Raw genomic sequence first — 19,548 nt, 5'->3', positions numbered from 1 at the left:
ACAGGCAGGCGATTTGTTTTTGTCCATTGAGAGCGTTCATGTGCTTGGACGACTTGGCATGAGACTCTAATGCCTTAATTCCCATTGTACCTTGCTGAATCCTTTTTTTGTATATGGTGCAAAAAGCCTCAAAAACTTTGCTGTTCACTGGTTTTAACCAATGACGAAAATTGTTTTTATACAGCCACGCTTCCTTAAATTTACATTTCCCCATAACCTCAGAATGAAATTGGTAGCTAGCTAACGTAAAAACAAACGTTAGAAATATAACGGCGTCAGTCAACCTTTCCTGTGGAATGCTGAGATTTTAGTTGATTTTTCGCGCTTATCCTTTGCTTGTTGCTTGAGGTCTGTGTTGTGTTGCAGTCTATGGTTGTGGTTCTATAGCACGTGATCATCATTTACTGAAGGCATCACGTGTTCACAGTATTTTGTACTGTGACCCGGGGCTGTGTTGCGTTCTCAAATATTGGTTCAGCCATTTTTTATTTATACTACGTCATTGTAATAATATACTTCCTAATCATCGGGAAGAAGGAGGCGGGAACCGGCAGACAATCAAAATGAAACTTTAATAATCACAAAACAAGCAAAACCCCTCACGGACGACTGATGCGCGCAAATAAAAAGCCAAACATAAAATAAGGCCCAGGTCTAGTCCTCTCTCATCCTTCACTTTCGTCGCTCCAGTTTTATATCCTTCCATCTCCTACGTGGGACTCGAGACCGGCGGTGGGTCGCAGGTGTCGCTGATTTCCCAATCATTCCGCCGGCCTCACTCCTTGTTCCCACGTCCCTCGGCCCCGCCCCACTCGCCACAGTCATTTAATCAAAATAATCGTGGTTGACAAATGAAAATTTTGAGGAAAATTACAATACGAAGAAGTTACATACAGCACAAATTTTAAGACCCAGACATCAAAATTCAAGACTTTTTAAAGTCTTTTTAAGGTATTATTTCCAAATTAATAAATTCAATGCTTTTAAGGTTTTTTAAGACCACGCAGGAAACCTGTCATCTCGTCTCGTGGGATAAGTGTCTCGTCACATCCCTAGTAGCCAGACCAAGCAATACAATTGATTTCTTTTGCATATGTGAAAGCGTAACATTAAGCATAAGTTTTTCGAATTAGTTAAACCTGTATCCTGTTTTCTGGGTAACATTGGGAATATCGCTATATATTGTTACAACACCTCCCCCACGACCAGTCTGATGGGGCTCATGCTAATAACAATAGTTTGGTGGAGTAGACTCATTTAGACCAATATAATAATTTGGTTTTAGCCAGGTTTCAGTCAAGCAGAGTACATCAAAACTATTATCTGTTATCATTTCATTTACAATAACTGCTTTGGGTGCATGTGATCTAATGATTATGAGCCCAAACTTATTTTCTGGTTTAATAACAATCAGATTTTTTTTCTAAAGCCTGCATTGATTGTATACTTTGACCTCACTATTCGGGGAACACAGTGTGAATTTTGCGATGACTAAAAATATTTGAACAAACATTTTTCTGTAACTAAGATGAGACATTGACAAGCTAAAACTAATATCTGATGATAAAAACTATGACAAAATTTATGCCGCGTCTTCGTTAATAAGATTAGACCGGAATATAATATTACTCTGTGTGTGTGTGTGTTTACTGCTGTGTGTGCACTTTGGACGGTGTAAATGCAGAGCACTAATTCTGAGTATGGGTGACCATACTTGGCCACATTTCACATAATTTTTTATCACTTTCCTAATAAAGTACCTATTCGAGTCATTAATATTAACCAACAAAGATGTTAAATAAATATGTAAAGTGAACCTACTGTATCTGAAAAAATAGTTATTGTCTTATTCTGCTTCTTTCAAAATGATAAATTATATATATTATATATGAACAACTATTTTTTTTTTATAAGTTGCTCCCTTTTCACTACTGTTAAAGGGATAGTTTACCACTTCAATTTAAGTGGGTAGAACAAAAGTCATCATAGCAGTTATTTGACAATTGACTTACTAGTCATATGGAGAAAAGTTTCCTGGAGATGTTGTCAGAGAGCAGCTCCACTCCGACTCTGCTTGGGAGCAGGCCATCACCGCGAAAAAGCCTAGGATGCTCCTGAAAAAGATTCCAAATATTAACAAATAGCTGATTATGTTCTTTACACCATGACAAAAACAATTCATTTAAAGCAACAAGTCTACTGAACCTTTCGTGTCCTCATTTATAAGTGGGAACCGTTCCTGACACGATGATCATCCTGAAGTCCCTCTTCAGTGTCTCTGTCTGCCGCAGCATGGTGTCGTTAAACCCCGGCGTGAAGCACGACCGCTCTAGGGGCTCTCTTCACACTTCAGGATCGCGGGTATCTGTGCAGAAATATCAAGAACACGAGGGAAGAGGTCGTCGCCCAGGGCCTGGCTCATGTCTTACACTGTGAAATAGGGTGAAGGACATCTGGGAAGATCGCGTCCTGGGTACACCGGGCCTGTGCAGATAACCACACAGAGTAGAGGTGGTGGGAGAGTTAGCAGCATGCTGTATATTTACCCCGGACTTATGAGCATCAACCCCTGAATGTTTCCAGCACGGCTCTCCACTCTCTCCACGACCTCCAGCTCCTTATTAGAGATAAACAAACTAGAGAATAGGGGGAATGCAGAAAAGAAAAATAGTAAAATGGAAAACATACAAAAAAAACTTAAGATTTTTAGATTTTACAGATGCATGATGATATATTGTAAAAAATAAATATGAAGTTATTAAATAAGGTTTCTCGAATCACCTGTGTTTTCTATCTCTGTCAGCAGCTTCCATTAGAAATTTTCTTGGAACTTCCTCTCTGTTTTAGAGGGGTTTTAAGACACTCCTGAAATCATAGCACAATTTTAATCAATAATTGTTTACAATGAAAAATGAAAACAAGCTTGAAACAGTGACCATACTGGGCTGTATGTCACGTCGCTTTCATTATCTGGTTTCTACAAAGATAAATTTTGTACCTTATTGCAATATTTTTTATTGAACTGTGCAATTATTATATTTTTTTTATGTAAATTTGTTCCATAATATAATAGTACTGGTTACCATGTCTTTGTTCTTTTTTTCTTGTGTGCTCCAGTGAACAACATTTGTTTTTTGCTTTGTGGCTTTTCTTTTTTTTTTTTCTTTTTTCTTTATTTGTTGTTGGGAAACATTCAGTGATGTTAAAAATTATTTATAATAAAACAATGATATGCATTTGGCTATGGTTTAAATTGTTTTTATTGTTGTTGTTTTTACATTATTTTAATTTCAATTTTACCTTTACTTTTATGTCAGATTTTATGTGAGAAATCCTAGATAATATAGATTTTAGACATTCATCATATAACCAGGAAGGATGCAGTTATCCATCATATTAAAAGTCCATCGTAAAATGGATCCAAATGTTACAATAAATGAAAACAATTTAAGCTTCTAAGAGCTAAGATTAGGTATGCACGTAACATATCAGCATATTGTCATTAAAAAAGTACTTAAAAAGCGCCTGTCCTTACAAAGCGCAGAGCTCTTGGAAGCTTCCAGTCGTCATCACTCCGGTCTCAGCGGTCCTACGAATTACCGTGGAGCGTTACTCATCGGCTGTGATTCATATGCTTCGACTATTCATCCAGTCACTACGAGTAATCCAGTGAACGTGACTCATCTGCTCTGCCTCCTCTGCTTTAAATAAAGCCTTGTGTAAACCCGCATTTGAATCCTTCCCATTTCCCCTGACATAACAGTCTGACCAGATCATGGATTCAGCGGGATCTGATCCACTCCGCTCGGCTCTCGTTCAGCAGGGAGTTTTGTTGGGACAGCATGCCACCCAGCTCGGCACCACCGCACGGAAAGTGGACACTCTCACTGCCGGAGTCTCCGAGCTCCTCGCATGGGTGGACGGTCTTCGGCAAGAGGCAACGAGCGGATCTGTTCTCCACACCGGTATGTTCCATGAGCCCGAACCTCATGCCAACAATCCGCCGGTCTATGATGGCGATCCTAACGTCTGTCAAGCGTTCCTCTCCCAGTGCTCGCTGGTGTTCGCTCTGCAGCCCCGGCGTTACGAAAATGAAGAGGCCAAAGTTGCGTACGTACTTACACTTCTTTCGGGCTGTGCCCGCGAATGGGGGATTGCCGTATGGAGATCGCGGGCTTCCTGTTGTGCAACCTTCTCGGATTTCAGTCAAGAGATGGCAAAATTATTTGATCGCTCAGCTCAGGGAGACGAGGCGGCAGCCCAGTTATCGCATCTGACTCAGGGGAGGAGCTCTGTCACAGACTACGCCATCCAGTTCCAGACTTTAGCGGCGGCCTGTGGCTGGAATGAGGAGCGCTGCGCGCCCGCTTTCTTGAGGGGTTGGATTTCGCCATTTCAGATGAACTCGCGGCCATAGAGCTCCCGCGGGAATTGGATAATCTCATTAATCTCGCGCTCCGTATTGAGGGCCGTCTCAGCCGCCGCCGCAAACAACGGCAAACTCCCGCCCCGTGGCGCCACCTAGAGTCCTCTTCAGCCAGTTCAGACGGCCGACAGCCCTCGGAGGAGGAGCCCATGCAGTTGGGTCGTATACGGCTTACACCACAACAGAAGCAGGAGCGTCTGTCGTCGGGGGCGTGTCTATACTGCGGCGGGGGAGGTCACTTCGCTCTTCACTATTAGTTAAAGGGCCAGGGGCCACCAGTGAGGCGGAGCGTCCTGGTGGGCACGGTTCTTAGTTCAAGCTCTCCTGCAGCACGGACTCAGCTGCCGTTCCAACTCTCCGTCCAGAGTCAATCTCACGCTGGACTCGCCCTTGTGGATTCAGGGGCTGAGGGGAACTTCCTCGATGCTGCTTCTGCCCAACGATGGAGAATACCACTTATCCCTTTAGTTAGTCCCGTATCAGCATGGTCATTAGCTGGCCGTCCCCTTACCACCATCACTCACATCACCCCCAAGTTAAACCTTCATATTGCTGATAGCCATAGCGAGCTGATTGAGTTGTTTATTATTGATTCCCCTAAGGCCCCTTTAATTCTGGGACACCCATGGCTGCATAAACACAATCCTCACATTGACTGGGTCAACAATTCCATGTTAGCCTGGAGTCAGTCTTGTTACGTGTCATGTTTGGGTGCTGTTGTTCCTCCTGTCTCTGTGTCTTGTCTTCCCCAGGAGGATCCCTCTGACCTGTCCGGTGTTCCTGTGGAGTACCATGATCTTCGGGCGGTCTTCAGTAAGGCCCGGGCCACCTCGCTACCCCTCCATCGCCCCTACGACTGTGCCATTGATCTTCTCCCGGGCTCTTCTCCGCCTAAGGGTCGTTTATATTCCCTTTCGGGTCCTGAAAGAGAGGCCATGGACAAGTATATACGTGAGTCACTTCAAGCTGGGCTCATCCGCCATTCCTCCTCTCCCGCTGGTGCAGGTTTTTTCTTTGTTCAGAAGAAGGACGGCTCCCTGCGCCCTTGTATTGATTACAGAGGTTTGAATGACATTAATATTAAGAACAGGTACCCCCTACCTTTAATGTCTTCTGCCTTTGAATTATTACAGGGAGCTCGCGTCTTCACCAAGTTAGACCTGCGCAACGCCTACCACTTGGTGCGCATTCGGGAGGGGGATGAGTGGAAGACGGCGTTTAACACTCCTTCGGGACACTACGAGTACTTGGTTCTTCCGTTTGGTCTTACCAATGCTCCAGCCGTTTTCCAGGGACTCGTCAACAACGTGTTGGGTGACATGATCAATCAATTTGTCTTTGTGTATTTGGATGATATCTTGATTTTCTCCCTATCTCCAATTACACACCCAGCATGTCAGACGGGTTCTCCAGCGGTTACTAGAAAATCAGTTGTTTGTCAAGGCGGAGAAGTGCGAATTCCACGCTGAGTCAGTTACGTTCCTTGGCCACATTATTTCTACGGAGGGGATCAAGCCAGATCCCGCTAAGATTGAAGCTGTCGCCCAGTGGCCGGTTCCTGACTCCCGGAAGGCTCTGCAGCGATTCCTGGGTTTTGCCAACTTTCATCAGAAATTCATCAGAAATTTTGGTCAGATCGCTGCACCGCTCACAGCCTTAACCTCCTCTAAGGTGTCCTTCAGCTGGAACCGGGAAGCGCAGGTAGCCTTTGACATTTTAAAGTCCCGTTTTGTCTCTGCACCTGTTCTGTTGGTTCCAGATCCTGAGGCCCAATTCATTGTTGAGGTTGATGCTTCAGACGTCGGGGTTGGCGCAGTCCTGTCTCAGCGTTCCCTCCACGATGGGAAGCTCCACCCTTGTGCAGTCTTCTCTTGTCGTCTCAGCCCTGCAGTACGTAACTACGACTTCGGCAATAGAGAACTGTTGGCGGTACGATTGGCCTTGGGTGAGTGGCATCACTGGTTGGAGGGGTCAGTGCAGCCCTTCCTGGTCTGGACGGATCACAAGAACCTGGAATACGTCCGTTCGGCCAGGAGGCTGAGCTCGCGCCAGGCCCGTTGGGCGCTCTTCTTTGCCAGGTTCAATTTCACCCTCTCGTACCGGCCGGGATCCAAGAACACCAAACCCGATGCCCTCTCTCGTCTGTTTGGTGCTCCAGAGGGGGAGGTTGCGGCCGAGACCATCCTTCCTGAGGGGGTGGTGGTCGGGGCTCTTTCGTGGGGTATCGAGCAGCGAGGAGGCCGGTCGAGGGGTGCAGGTGCCGGGAGAGTGCCCGGCGGGCAGGTTGCCGGTGCCGGCTGCGCTGCACTCTGAGGTCCTTGAGTGGGACACTTATGAACTCTTTATGATTTGATCAGAGTTTAATGGTGTGTTTACACTTGTAGCTCCATTCTCTTGGTTCTTTTGGTGCAGACCAAAGCAGAAAATACATTTAGTCCTGGTTTACTTAGTATTCAGATCAGGCCTGGTCTCAGAACCAAATCACTGAAGGTTCTTCTGAAAATAGTGAACGGTGCCTTAATTCACATCTGTTGTGACTAGGGATATGCCGGTATCAAATTTTCCTATTGCAATTAATTGCTTATGCATTTATCATGGTATACGGTATTGAAATTTATTTTTTAAAAATTAGTGGTCATAATACAGTATTATAGGTTAAATAACTTTTTTCTTAAAACAAAAATAACTAAACATTTAAATTCAATAAAGCAATACAGAAAAATATATAAAGTTTAAAGTGCAAAAGAACTATAAAGACCCATAGATATCACTACAATAAAACCTTATTAGTTAACCATTTACATTCAAAATGAGCAATAGCTACATTTGCTACAGACGTTATTAATCTTCAAAAAAAAATACAAGTTAGTAATACATTAATGCTAATTAACTAATACAGTTGCAAAGTTTCGATTTTAACAATATGTTAAATATTGGAATATCTAAGATAAATGAATGTTCAGAAGACTTTTTCACTGGCAGTTTATGTTAACTAATGAATTAACTAATGTTAACTAATGAAGCTCTAATGTAAAGTTTGAATTAACAGGAGAATCAAAACACTTTCAAACAATATAGGGCATGTTGTAGTCCAGATTAAAATAACATAAAAAGTTTTAAATAATTAGCCTATTAAGACTAAATAATTAAATATTTGGCACTGTGATGAACATTATAGCAAATACACAAATCTGAATGGCTATTTAAAAAAAAATATTATTTCATATTATTTAGAAAGTAGTGTATTTGCTTTATTTATGGGGTTTCCAGGGTAAGAGCTGCATTTTTTGCAGTTTAGCACCATCTTCTGTCAGAGAGTGAATGTGCTTTCATTCAGGGCATCTCTCACGTGTTCCCCCAAGTGCTCATTGAAGTGCACATTGAACTCAGAGGGATTGGCCATTGCATTAAAAAAATTAACAGATTTGTCTGTGATTGGCTACATAATGTTGTACTATTAAAACAATGTTGTAGTATTGTTGTAAACACAAATTTTTATGCAATGGTGTATTGTAGAGAAGTAAAAATACTTGGTTAGAGTACTTAAATATTTTTTGCGTGTATCTGTACTTTACTTGAGTTTTTATATTTCAGCCAACTTTTACTTTTACTCCACCACATTTCTTACAAACCCAATTCCAAAATTAAAGCTGGAAGCAGCGATTAACGGGCCCTCGCACCCGGGCTCACCAGCAGTGAGTGGCTTTAGTAAAAAGGTGAACGGTGAGAAATAGTTGGTGATTTTAATATCCATGTTTATAATGAAAAAGATGCATTGGGATAAGCATTTATAGACATTCTAAACTCTACTGGGGTTAGACAACACATTTCAAGACCTACTCATTGTCGAAATCATACTCTAGATTTAATATTATCACATGGAATTGATATTGATAGTGTTGAAATTATGCAGCCAAGTGATTATATCTCAGATCATTATTTAGTTTTGTGCAAATGTCATATAGGCAATATTATAAATTCTACTTCTTGTTACAAGTATGGTATAACCATCACTTCTACCACAAAAGACTGCTTTGTAAGTTATCTTCCTGATGTATCCGAATTCCTTAGCATATCCAAAACCTCAGAACAACTTGATGACTTGATAACAAAAACTATAGACTCTCTCTTTTCTATCATTTTAAATACAGTTGCTCCTTTATTTTTAAGGAAGGTTAAGGAAACCAGTATGACACCAAGGTATAATGAGCATACTTGCACCCTAAAGAGAACAGCCAGAAAAATGGAACGCAGCTGGAGGAAAACAAAACTAGAGGTATTTCGTATTGCTTGGCGGGAAAGTAACCTATCCTACAGAAAAGCATTAAAAACTGCTAGATCTGATTACTTTTCCTCTCGTTCAGAAGAAAACAAACATAACCCCAAGTATTTATTCAATACAGTGACTAAATTAACGAATAATAAAGCCCCAACAAGTGTCGAAATTTTCCAACATCACAGCGGTAATTACTTTATGAACTACTTTACCTCTAAAATCAATACTATTAGAGATAAAATTGTAACCATTCAGTCGTCAGCTACAGTATCGCATCAGACAGTGCACTATAGACCCCCCGAGGAACAGTTCCACTCATTATCTACTATAGGAGAGCAAGAATTGTATAAACTTGTTAAATCATCTAAACCAACAACATATATGTTTTAGACCCTATACCATATAAGCTCCTAAAAGAAGTGCTTCCAGAAGTCATAGATCCACTTCTGACTATTATAAATTCCTCATTGTCATTAGGATATGTCCCCAAAACCTTCAAACTGGCTGTTATTAAGCCTCTCATAAACAAACAAAAAAAAAAAACACGACCCCAAAGAACTAGTTAATTATAGACCAATCTCGAATCTCCCTTTTCTGACCAAGATACTAGAAAAGGTGGTATCCTCGCAATTATATTCCATCTTATATAAAAATGGTTTATGTGAGGATTTCCAGTCAGGATTTAGACCGTATCATAGTACTGAGACTGCTCTCCTTAGAGTTACAAATGACCTGCTCTTATCATCTGATCATGGTTGTTTCTCTCTATTAGTTCTATTGGATCTTAGTGCTGCGTTTGACACAATTGTCCACAACATTCTTTTGCATAGACTTGAACACTTTGTTGGCATTAATTAAAGTGCATTAGCATTGTTTAAATCGTACTTATATGACCGCCATCAATTCGTAGCAGTGAATGAAGAGGTAACATATCGATCACAAATGCAGTATGGAGTACCTCAAGGCTCAGTGCTAGGGCCGCTACTCTTCACACTTTATATGTTACCCTTGGGAGATATCATCAGGAAATATGGTGTTAGCTTTCACTGTTAGGCTGATGATACTCAGCTCTATATTTCTCCATGGCCTGGTGAAACACACTAATGGAATGCATAGCCGATATAAAAAACTGGATGACGTGTTAGGTGTTAATTATAGGACCTAAAAACTCTGCATGTAATAACCTAGGACACTGTCTAAGACTTGATGGCTGCTCTGTCAATTCTTCGTCATCAGTTAGGAACCTAGGTGTGCTATTTGACCGCAATATTTCCATAGAAAGCCACGTTTCTAGCATTTGTAATACTAAATTTTTCAATCTTAAAAATATATCTAAATTATGGCCTATGCTCTCAAAGTCAAATGCAGAAATGTTTATCCATGCATTTATGACCTCAAGGTTAGATTATTGTAATGCTTTATTGGGCGGTTATTCTGCATGCTTAGTAAACAAACTACAGCTAGTCCAAAATGCAGCAGCAAGAGTTCTTACTAGAACCAGAAAGTATGACCATATTAGCCCGGTCCTGTCAACACTGCACTGGCAGTGAAAAGCAACTGATCCACCATCTGGTCTGGATACGTACTGGATCCGGGTGACTGCAGTGACCCTCTGATCTGGATACAGACTGGATCTGGTGGCCACGGTGACCTCGGAACAAGAGAGAAACATTATATTATTAGAAACAAATATTAGCGTAGATGCCATTCTTCTAAATGATGTAGCAAGTACATCGGGTGTTATGTGAAGTGTTTCCGGTTCCGGTTAACCTAATTAATGCAGCCTAAAAATCCTTTAACGGATTTGGATATTAAAAGCATATTAGTATGTTATGTGTAAGCCAGGTTAAAGAGATGGGTCTTTAATCTAGATTTAAACTGCAAGAGTGTGTCTGCCTCCCGAACAATGTTAGGTAGGTTATTCCAGAGTTTAGGCGCCAAATAGGAAAAGGATCTGCCGCCCGCAGTTGATTTTGATATTCTAGGTATTATCAAATTGCCTGAGTTTTGAGAACTTAGATGGCATGTATGTTAGACCCTATGCCATCTAAGTTCCTAAAAGAGGTGCTTCCAGAAGTCATAGGTCCTCTTCTGACTATTATTAACTCCTCATTGTCATTAGGATATGTCCCCAAAACCTTCAAACTGGCTGTTATTAAGCCTCTGATAAAAAAAACACAACTTGACCCCAAAGAACTAGTTAATTATAGACCAATCTCGAATCTCCCTTTTCTATCCAAGATACTACACTGTAAAAAAATTTGCCGTTAAATAACAGTAATTTTCTGGCAGCAGGGGTGCCAGTAAAGTACTGTTAATTTACAGCTCTTAACCATTAATTTACCGCTCTTATTTTTTAACAGTATTTTACCATAAAATTCTACCATGGAAATTAACTCCACTCCCACTGCTTCAAACAGTTCAAGTTTTTAAAACTAGCATTCCTACGATGTTAGTACTATGAACTTATTTCATTTGAGTCCACTGAGAAGGAATATTTCTTAATATAACGATGCAAACACTTAATGTGCAGTAATAAAGTAACTAAATACATGACTTTTACTCAAATTACTGCAGCTCATTGTCAGCTATAGCACACATGTATGTGCTGAAGTACTTAACACAGAGATCATCACTGTATCAGCGACTCCACATTTACTGTGTTTATATAAAGCAGCAGAAGATCTGAATTTGTGGCTCATCATTGACTGAAGCACAGACTCTACTCTCCAGCACAATGGTGAACAATCAAACTACATTAAACTAAATGATCTCTCTTGTGCAAACACACATTAATAAAGTCAAGTTCAGTATTTACTCTCATTATCAGTGTATGACTTTGACTAATTTTTTTTCTATGGATGTTCACAAATATTTTAGTTAAATTAACTTTTTTTTTCATTTGGTAAATCTGACGTTTACATTTTACAGTATATTACTGTTTTTCCTTGACTTAACGGCAACAAACTGTAGAAAAACACTTTTTTTGCTGGCAAACATTTATTTACGGCAAGAAACAGTAGAAAAACAGTCATTTACTGGCAGCAGGGGTGCCAGTAAATAACTGTTTTTCTACAGTTTGTTTCCTGTAAATTAATTACAGTTTATTACTGTTAAATTATGTTTCATGCTGTTTTTTCTTCATCTTAAATCTTTAACCCTTTAAACCCCACAAGAAAATCCTCAGTTTTAAATGAACACTTATAATGTGTGCACACTACAAAGTGTTAGAGTAACACCGAATCAGTGAAGTTAATGAGATAATTCGGTGATTAATTGATGATTGAACATTAGTGATAAACACCTGCAGAATCACTGAAGCAAAGAGAAACACAAGAACTACAAATTACTACAACCACAGCCTTAGATGAAATCAACTGAATAAAAGAATACATCAAATCTCTCAAGATCTGATTAAACAACTACTAAAAAAGCTTCACCAGATTCACATTACTTACCAGACTGACTTTATTTCTGTCAGATGTCTACAGAAGAACTTATGGAGAGTTAAATAGGTTTAGGTGTTTTTTTCACTACCATGATGGAGATCAGTGTTTACTTTAGTTGGGCTCTTGAACGTGACTTTTCAAGTCTTTTTAACATGCTGTAACAATGTGCCTTTGCAACCTGTTATAGCAAAACAAAAGTACACAGAAGAAAAAAAATCTGATGTTGTTTATAGATTGACAAGAACAAATACTATTATTTCTGATCTAATCCCATGTCTCTTCTCTTATTGATACTGCAGCATAAGAAGGAACACTGCTGAGCCATAAGTTATAAAAGACTGTTAAGAAAATTTCACTCATAATAAAAAAAAAAAAACCTTTGCTGAAATTTAGACAGAAACATCAAGAATCAGCGTATGAATCACAGCAATGGTCACAATCCATAAAATAAATGAACAGATCAGTTCTGAACATCACAACACATGCTACTAAAACTTAAAACAAATGCAAAATGATAAGCACATAAGAATTCAAGAAAATAAGTGAACAATTCAGTGGCATAATTTATTCATGCTGCAATTCATGCTGGGAGTCATGGATGAGTTTTATCCTGTGCTGGAACCCAGCATGCATTGCATCATAAACCTTTTGATTGTCACCATTGTTGAGATTAATATGCTGATTGTTGATGTCTCTCTTTCAGTGTTGTGAGGACTGCTGCCCAAAATATTTAAAGCTCAAAAATCCATATCCAGATAATCACATTACCGTTCAATCTTATAAATTTGAAGAAACAAACAAAAGAAAAGTGTTATTCACTCACATATTTCAACACCAAGTTATTATTTGACTATTATAACAACAAGTCAGTCTAGTAGATCATGCCTGACAGAAACAGTCATAATCACTTGATCATCAAGATTAATATTGCTGTAACAGATGTATCATAAAGATAAAAATATAGCAATGAAACAAAAGTTGAAGTACAAAAGTCAAGGGTCAGGAGCCCAACTAAAGCAAACACTGATCTCCACAATGGTGATGCTAAACTAAACTAACATTATCATCTACATCTCTGTAATTCTCAATAAGATCTTTTGATCTCTGATCTCTGATCTGATAGAAATAAAGTCAGTCCGGTTAGTAATGAGTGAAGTTGATAAAGCTGTTTGTTGATTGTTTAAATCTTCAGTTAATTTCATCTAAAGCTGTGGCTGAAGTCAGTTGTATTTCTTGTGTTTGTCTTGTTTCTTTTTTCTTCAGTGATTCTACTCATTAACAGCAGCTGTTGATCATTGTCTGAATTCACTCATTAGTTTTCATTCTCTCTGTTAGGTGGACTATATTAGTAAACTCATGTAGGGAATAGTGAATGAGGGAGTAGGGTGTGATTTGAAACACAGCCGCTGAGTGTCGACTTTGAACGTTGTTAATTTACGATATATAGCAGCAGGCTACCTTCTCGAAAACGATGAATATTACCCAGAATGCACTGTTTTACTGAAAAACAGTATGTTACTGTCGAAATTTGGCCGTTTTTTTACAGCGATTTTTAACAGTGTAGAAAAGGTGGTATCCTCACAATTATATTCCTTCTTAGACAAAAATGGTATATGTGAGGATTTCCAGTCAGGATTTAGACCGTATCATAGTACTGAGACTGCAATATCGTTGACTTGATTGCAAATAAATGCACAGACACTATTTAAACTATACAGAGATGACATCACTGAATTTAATGATGAACTGCCTTTAACTGTAATTTTGCATTATTGACACACTGTTTTCCTAATGAATGTTGGTCAGTTGCTTTGACGCAATGTATTTTGTTTAAAGCGCTATATAAATAAAGGTGACTTGACTTGACTTGACTGAATTCCTCCTCATACTCCCATACTTTAGGACAGGCCTTCATGAACACTCTCAGGTCAAACTTTGTGATAGTGTATGGCTGCCCAACCTCCTCCGTTGCTGCCTCAGACCTCTTGAGTATCTCATACACTACTGCATTGTCTGTAATGGGCTGGTTGATGCGGGTGTAAAAGTCAATTATAGATTTCCTAGAAGGCACTTTCCTGGTGCTTGAAATAAAACCACCAAATCCAGGCACCTGCTGCTTGCCCTGGCTGCTTAAAAAACCTGCAGAGGAGATGGGTGTTGTACTGCAACATCGAGGCATCATATGACTATTGGTTCTCAGCTGTAAGGGTTAAGTTGGCATTGGTGGGGAATTTGGGGCCAGCTCTTTTGAATGCCAGCTCTGTGAACGTTTCAGGAGGCGTTATCTTAAGGCTTCTCATCTTGGATGACCTGTCATAGAGAGGAAATGTCCTCTTCTTGGTGCTCACATGGCTGTCCGTCACCTCTGGAATCATGATGGTGCTGTTTACAACATATGAGCCATGAACGTTGGTTGTGATTCTGTTCAGGTTGTCCTACTCGCTGTGAAAAACAGTGTTTCCCTCGCTGGGGATGATTTGAGAGGTCAGGTGGGTGGAAATGTCATCAAAAGCCTTGGCCATTGCTGTCTCAAGTTAAATACTGAAGTCATATGTTTCTGAGTGTCCTAGTCGTGAAAGGATGGTTGTGAGCTACAAAGACAAAATTGCTTTAGTAAATATCAAAATCAAATACCTGTATCAAAAAGAGTTCTGTGATGATAGTGCACCAGGAAAACACGAGGAGAGGGATAGATCCAATAGCAGGTATGTTTATTTGACAAAAAGGGTAATCCAACATAAACAGTCCAAAGTGACAAACAAAACAAAAGAGGGAACCGGATGAAACGGAACGGGAACTCGGAGGACGAGATAGCAAGGGTAAGTCTCGGGAGACGAGAACATCGGTACACGAAGGGTAGGGACTCCATACAAACAACAGGGAAAGACAGGTACTTATAAGGAGACTAATGACAATAGATTGCCTGCACCTGTGCGATTAACTGGAGTGCAATTACTGTGAAGACAGGACCAGACTAGAGGAATTATAGTGCCTATGGTGAAGTGCCTAACTAGTGGACACCCAGGAAAACAGAGACTGACAGCATGACATTACCCCCTCCTCCACGGAGCAGCTGCCAGATGCTCCACCTGAAACCAAGGGAAAACCAACAGATAAAGAAGCTAAGAGGGAGGTGGAGCGGCGGAGGACTAGGGGGAGGGACGGAGGGTCAGAAAACATAGTACACACAGACAGGAGAACCAGGTAGAATGGGAAAACAGAGACAAGAGAACCAGGTAGAATGGGAAAACAGAGACAAGAGAACCAGGTAGAATGGGAAAACAGAGACAAGAGAACCAGGTAGAATGGAGATACAGAGACAAAACAACCAGGTAGAATGGGGAAACAAAGACAAAACAACCAGGTAAAATGGGGAAACAGAGACAAGACAACCAGGTAAAATGGGGAGACAGAGACAAGACAACCAGGTAAAATGGAAAGACAGAGACAAGAGAAGTGTAACACAAAACAAGGAGTCCAGGAGGGTGGTGGACGGCGGAGGATCAGGGGGAGGGATGGAGGGCCAGGTCCAAAGAAGGAAACAGACAGAAAAACAAAAGAAAACAAAAACATAAGTCCATGTAGGACATCACGTGATGCCCACCAGGGCGGAACAGAAGACCACCACAACCATGTGGTCAAGACAGAGGCCCTCCAGGGCAGAGCAGAAGACCACCACAACCGTGTGGTCAGGGCAGAAGCCTCCCAGGTCGGAGCAGAAGACCACCACATCCTTGTGGTCGAGGCCGGAGTCCCCCAGGGCGGAGCAGAAGACCACCACGTCCTTGTGGTCGATGCCGGAGTCTCCCAGCGCGGAGCAGAAGACCACCACAACCATGCGGTCAGGACAGAAGCCCCCCAGGGCGGAGCAGAAGACCACCACATCCTTGTGGTCGAGACCGGATTCCCCCAGGGCGGAGCAGAGGACCACCACGTCCTTGTGGTCGATGCCGGAGTCCCCCAGGGAAGAGCAGAATACCACCACATCCTTGTGGTCGAGGCCGGAGTCCCCCAGGGCAGAGCAGAAGACCACCACAACCGTGTGGTCGAGGCCGAAATCCCCCAGGGCGGAGCAGAAGACCACCACATCCGTGTGGCCAGACCAACGGGAGGACAAACCTCTGGTAATCCTATGGTGTTCCTACTGGATTCCAGAAGATTGGTGCTGACTTGACTCTGCTCATGAAGATTATTGGTGCCTTGCATTTGTTCATGAAGATCCCTGGTGACTTGACTTAGTCCTTGAAGATCACCGGTGACTTGACTCAGTCCTTGAAGATCACCGTTGACTTGACTCTGTCCTTGAAGATCACCAGTGACTTGACTCTGTCCTTGAAGATCACCAGTGACTTGACTCTGTCCTTGAAGATCACCAGTGACTTGACTTGACTCTGAAAGGTCAACGGTGACTAGCCTTGTCTCTGGAAAGTCCATGGTAGCTAATCCTGACTCTGGAAGGTCAAAGGTGACTAACCCTGACTCCGGAAGGTCAACGGTGACTAACCCTGACTCCGGAAGGTCAATGGCGACTAACCCTGACTCTGGAAGGTCAACGGTGACTACCCCTGACTCTGGAGGGTCCACGAACACCTGACTCGACTCTGGAGGGTCAACAGGAACTAGACCTGACTCTGGATGGTCAACGGTGACTAACCCTGACTCTGGAGGGTCGATGGTGACTAACTCTGACTCTGGAAGGTCGACGGTGACTAACCCTGACTCTGGAGGGTCCATGAGCATCTGACTCAACTTAGGAGGGTCCACGAACACCTGACTCGACTCTGGAGGGTCAACAGGAACTAGCCCTGACTCTGGAAGGTCAACGGTGACTAACCCTGACTCTGGAGGGTCGATGGTGACTAACTCTGACTCTGGAAGGTCGACGGTTACTAACCCTGACTCTGGAGGGTCCACGAACACCTGACCCGACTCTGGAGGGTCAACCGGAAACTGACTCAACTCTGGAAAGTCAACGGGCACCTGACTCGACTCTGGAAGGTCAACAGGAATCTGACTCAACTCTGGAAAGTCAACGGGCACCTGAATCGACTCTGGATGGTCAACAGGAATCTGACTCAACTCAGGAAAGCCCACTGTAACTGCCTTCCTCTGCAGTGGCTCCAGGCTGGCAGACATCTTGTGCAGTGGTGCTGGCTCCGCAGACGTGACGTGAACAGTCTTGGGAACCTCTAGGATTTTTGACAGCCTAGAGAAATAATCCAAAAATGTCTCTGCTGCCATCTTGGGCATTGGCGTTGAGCTGGCGGCCATCTTGCACTGTAGCGCTGGACTGGTGGCCACTTTGTGCTCTGGCGCTATGCTGGTGTCCATCTCGCCTCCTGGCGCTGGGTTGGCAGCCATCTTGTGCTGTGGCGTGGGGCTGGCTTCCATTTTGCCTCGTGGTGCTGGGTTGGTGGCCATTTTGTGCAGCGGCACTGGACTGGTGGCCATCTTGCACAGCGGCGCTGGCTCAGCCGATTTGCGTCTCCTCTCCCCTCTCTGTTCATAATGGGGAAGTGGCGGCTCCCAACCGAACCCCGGGTCAACGGGAGCCCACAGTGGAGATCGCTGCCGGACCTCCTCTCGACTGCTTACTCCGGAGCGACCTCCCCTGGTTCCACGGAACACAACCTGGCGAGTACCCTCAAAACCATTTTTCTCCCACTTGATGGCTGGGGAGGAAATTGGAGCAGACATGAACTCGGAGGACGAGATAGCAAGGGTAAGTCTCGGGAGACAAGAACATCGGTACACGAAGGGTAAGGACTCCATACAAACAACAGGGAAAGACAGGTATTTATAAGGAGACTAATGACTCCAGCTGTTCCAAGTTTGTATGCACATCCAACTGCTTCATCTACAGTAATGCTAGAGCTGTATATGAGGTTCCACTTAATACACCCATGTTGTTTGCACCTTGGAGAATGTGAGTTCATGAGATATTTTTGTTTCCTTGTAACCATCTTGCCAATTTCTCACTGTGGTATTCAGGATTAGGAAAACCTTGATTTTCCAATGTCTTCATGTACCAGTTGCACATGTAACTTCTTTGCATTCAATCTCATTCCTAAGAATGTAATAGTTTACCACACAATATGACTTATGTGTTGCTATCCTCTGGGCCTGCAGGTGTCAATGTTGTCTGCTGCCTTTTCTACGCTCCCTTCCACGCTCATGGGTTTGGTACTCTGTGGATGGTACTTAGCTTCCATTGCAAAAAGGTCCTTGCCCTGCACCTTGCGATAGAGCCTCTTTCTTTAATTCCTGTGCCCTAGGTTCAATAACTTTCCAGGCTGGTTCCTTGTGTTTTCAACTCTGAAACTTGTCCTGTCTTTTCCTTGAACTTGGATTTTGCTGTCACAGAAAATGCACTGATTGGGAAACAAGAAGGAACACCTTCTTGGAGCTCCTTCAGATTGAACTGACAGAGATTTGACATGGTCCCTTTCCATGATAATGATTCACTAGATGTAGAAGCCTTTGACACTTGTAAATTATCTATTTTCCCTGTAAAGCTTTTATTGCAGTTTCGGTGATAGCCAATTGTACCCAAAGATAAGTCCTCTAATGTCAATGGAATCTGTTCACAAATATCCCTCATGTGTTATGGTGACCTGACGTCTTCATAGTCTAATATCTTGTATACTGTGTAGATATGATAGATTTATAAGTATAATAAAAACGCTGTCAAATGACCTTTTTTTTTCCTCTTTTTGACCACAGATATAAGAAATAATAATAATTTCTTGGGTCAGTTTTTCTGGTGTCCATTTGTGAGTTATTTACATCAAAAATTATGCCACTTCATATCATATTTAGATTTTATCGGGTTTGGTGCAAAGGGATAAAAATAAAGCATTTTGGACATTATTTTAGCTTAATACCCAATTTAATCTTAAAATAGACACTTGAATGATAAAGAAATAACAGGCTGTGGGGGAAAAAAAATCACCCTATGCGCTTGAGAAAACGAAAAATTATTTGATCCTCTACACACATTTGGCAATTTTTGCTATTTTGTCCAGAAATAAGGTCAATATGTAAAATGTCAAAAATAACCATTACATTAAATTCCTGGGGTCAGAATTGTATGGGAAAATGTGTTCATTTGTCTCTGTATGTTGTTTACTTCTAATGTTATGCCACTTTCTATATCGTTTTTTTATTTTTCGGGTTCCGGTTGGGTGCAGCAAAGGGTTAAAAAAGAACCCTTTGGGATATTATTTCAGCTTGGCACCTGGCAGATTCTGAACATAGACACTTTAAGGATTTAAAAAAATATCAGGTGGCATAAAAAAAGCCAGGGGGTGCGCGTGGACCCCTATTTTCATCTAGACTAAATGCAAGATGGAACTTGAATGCACACACTATAAAGCTGACATTATTTAAAAATATTC

General features: G+C 41.8%; 1 long non-coding RNA gene across 1 annotated transcript; it reads right to left on the bottom strand.

Moving 5' to 3' along the window:
- Nucleotides 1-1,981: 1,981 nt before the first annotated feature.
- Nucleotides 1,982-3,127, bottom strand: LOC113110437 (uncharacterized). Its single transcript, XR_003293133.1, has 3 exons — nt 2,782-3,127; nt 2,206-2,636; nt 1,982-2,114 (listed from the first exon to the last, which is right to left on the bottom strand). It is a non-coding gene; the product is annotated as an uncharacterized LOC113110437 (long non-coding RNA).
- Between the last annotated feature and the right edge of the window lie 16,421 nt (nt 3,128-19,548).

The sequence above is a fragment of the Carassius auratus genome, chromosome 10 (assembly GCF_003368295.1).
Source record: "Carassius auratus strain Wakin chromosome 10, ASM336829v1, whole genome shotgun sequence".
Taxonomy (NCBI): Eukaryota; Metazoa; Chordata; class Actinopteri; order Cypriniformes; family Cyprinidae; genus Carassius; species Carassius auratus.
Note: the sequence above shows the minus strand (reverse complement) of the source record. Positions and strands in the feature narration are given on the sequence as shown.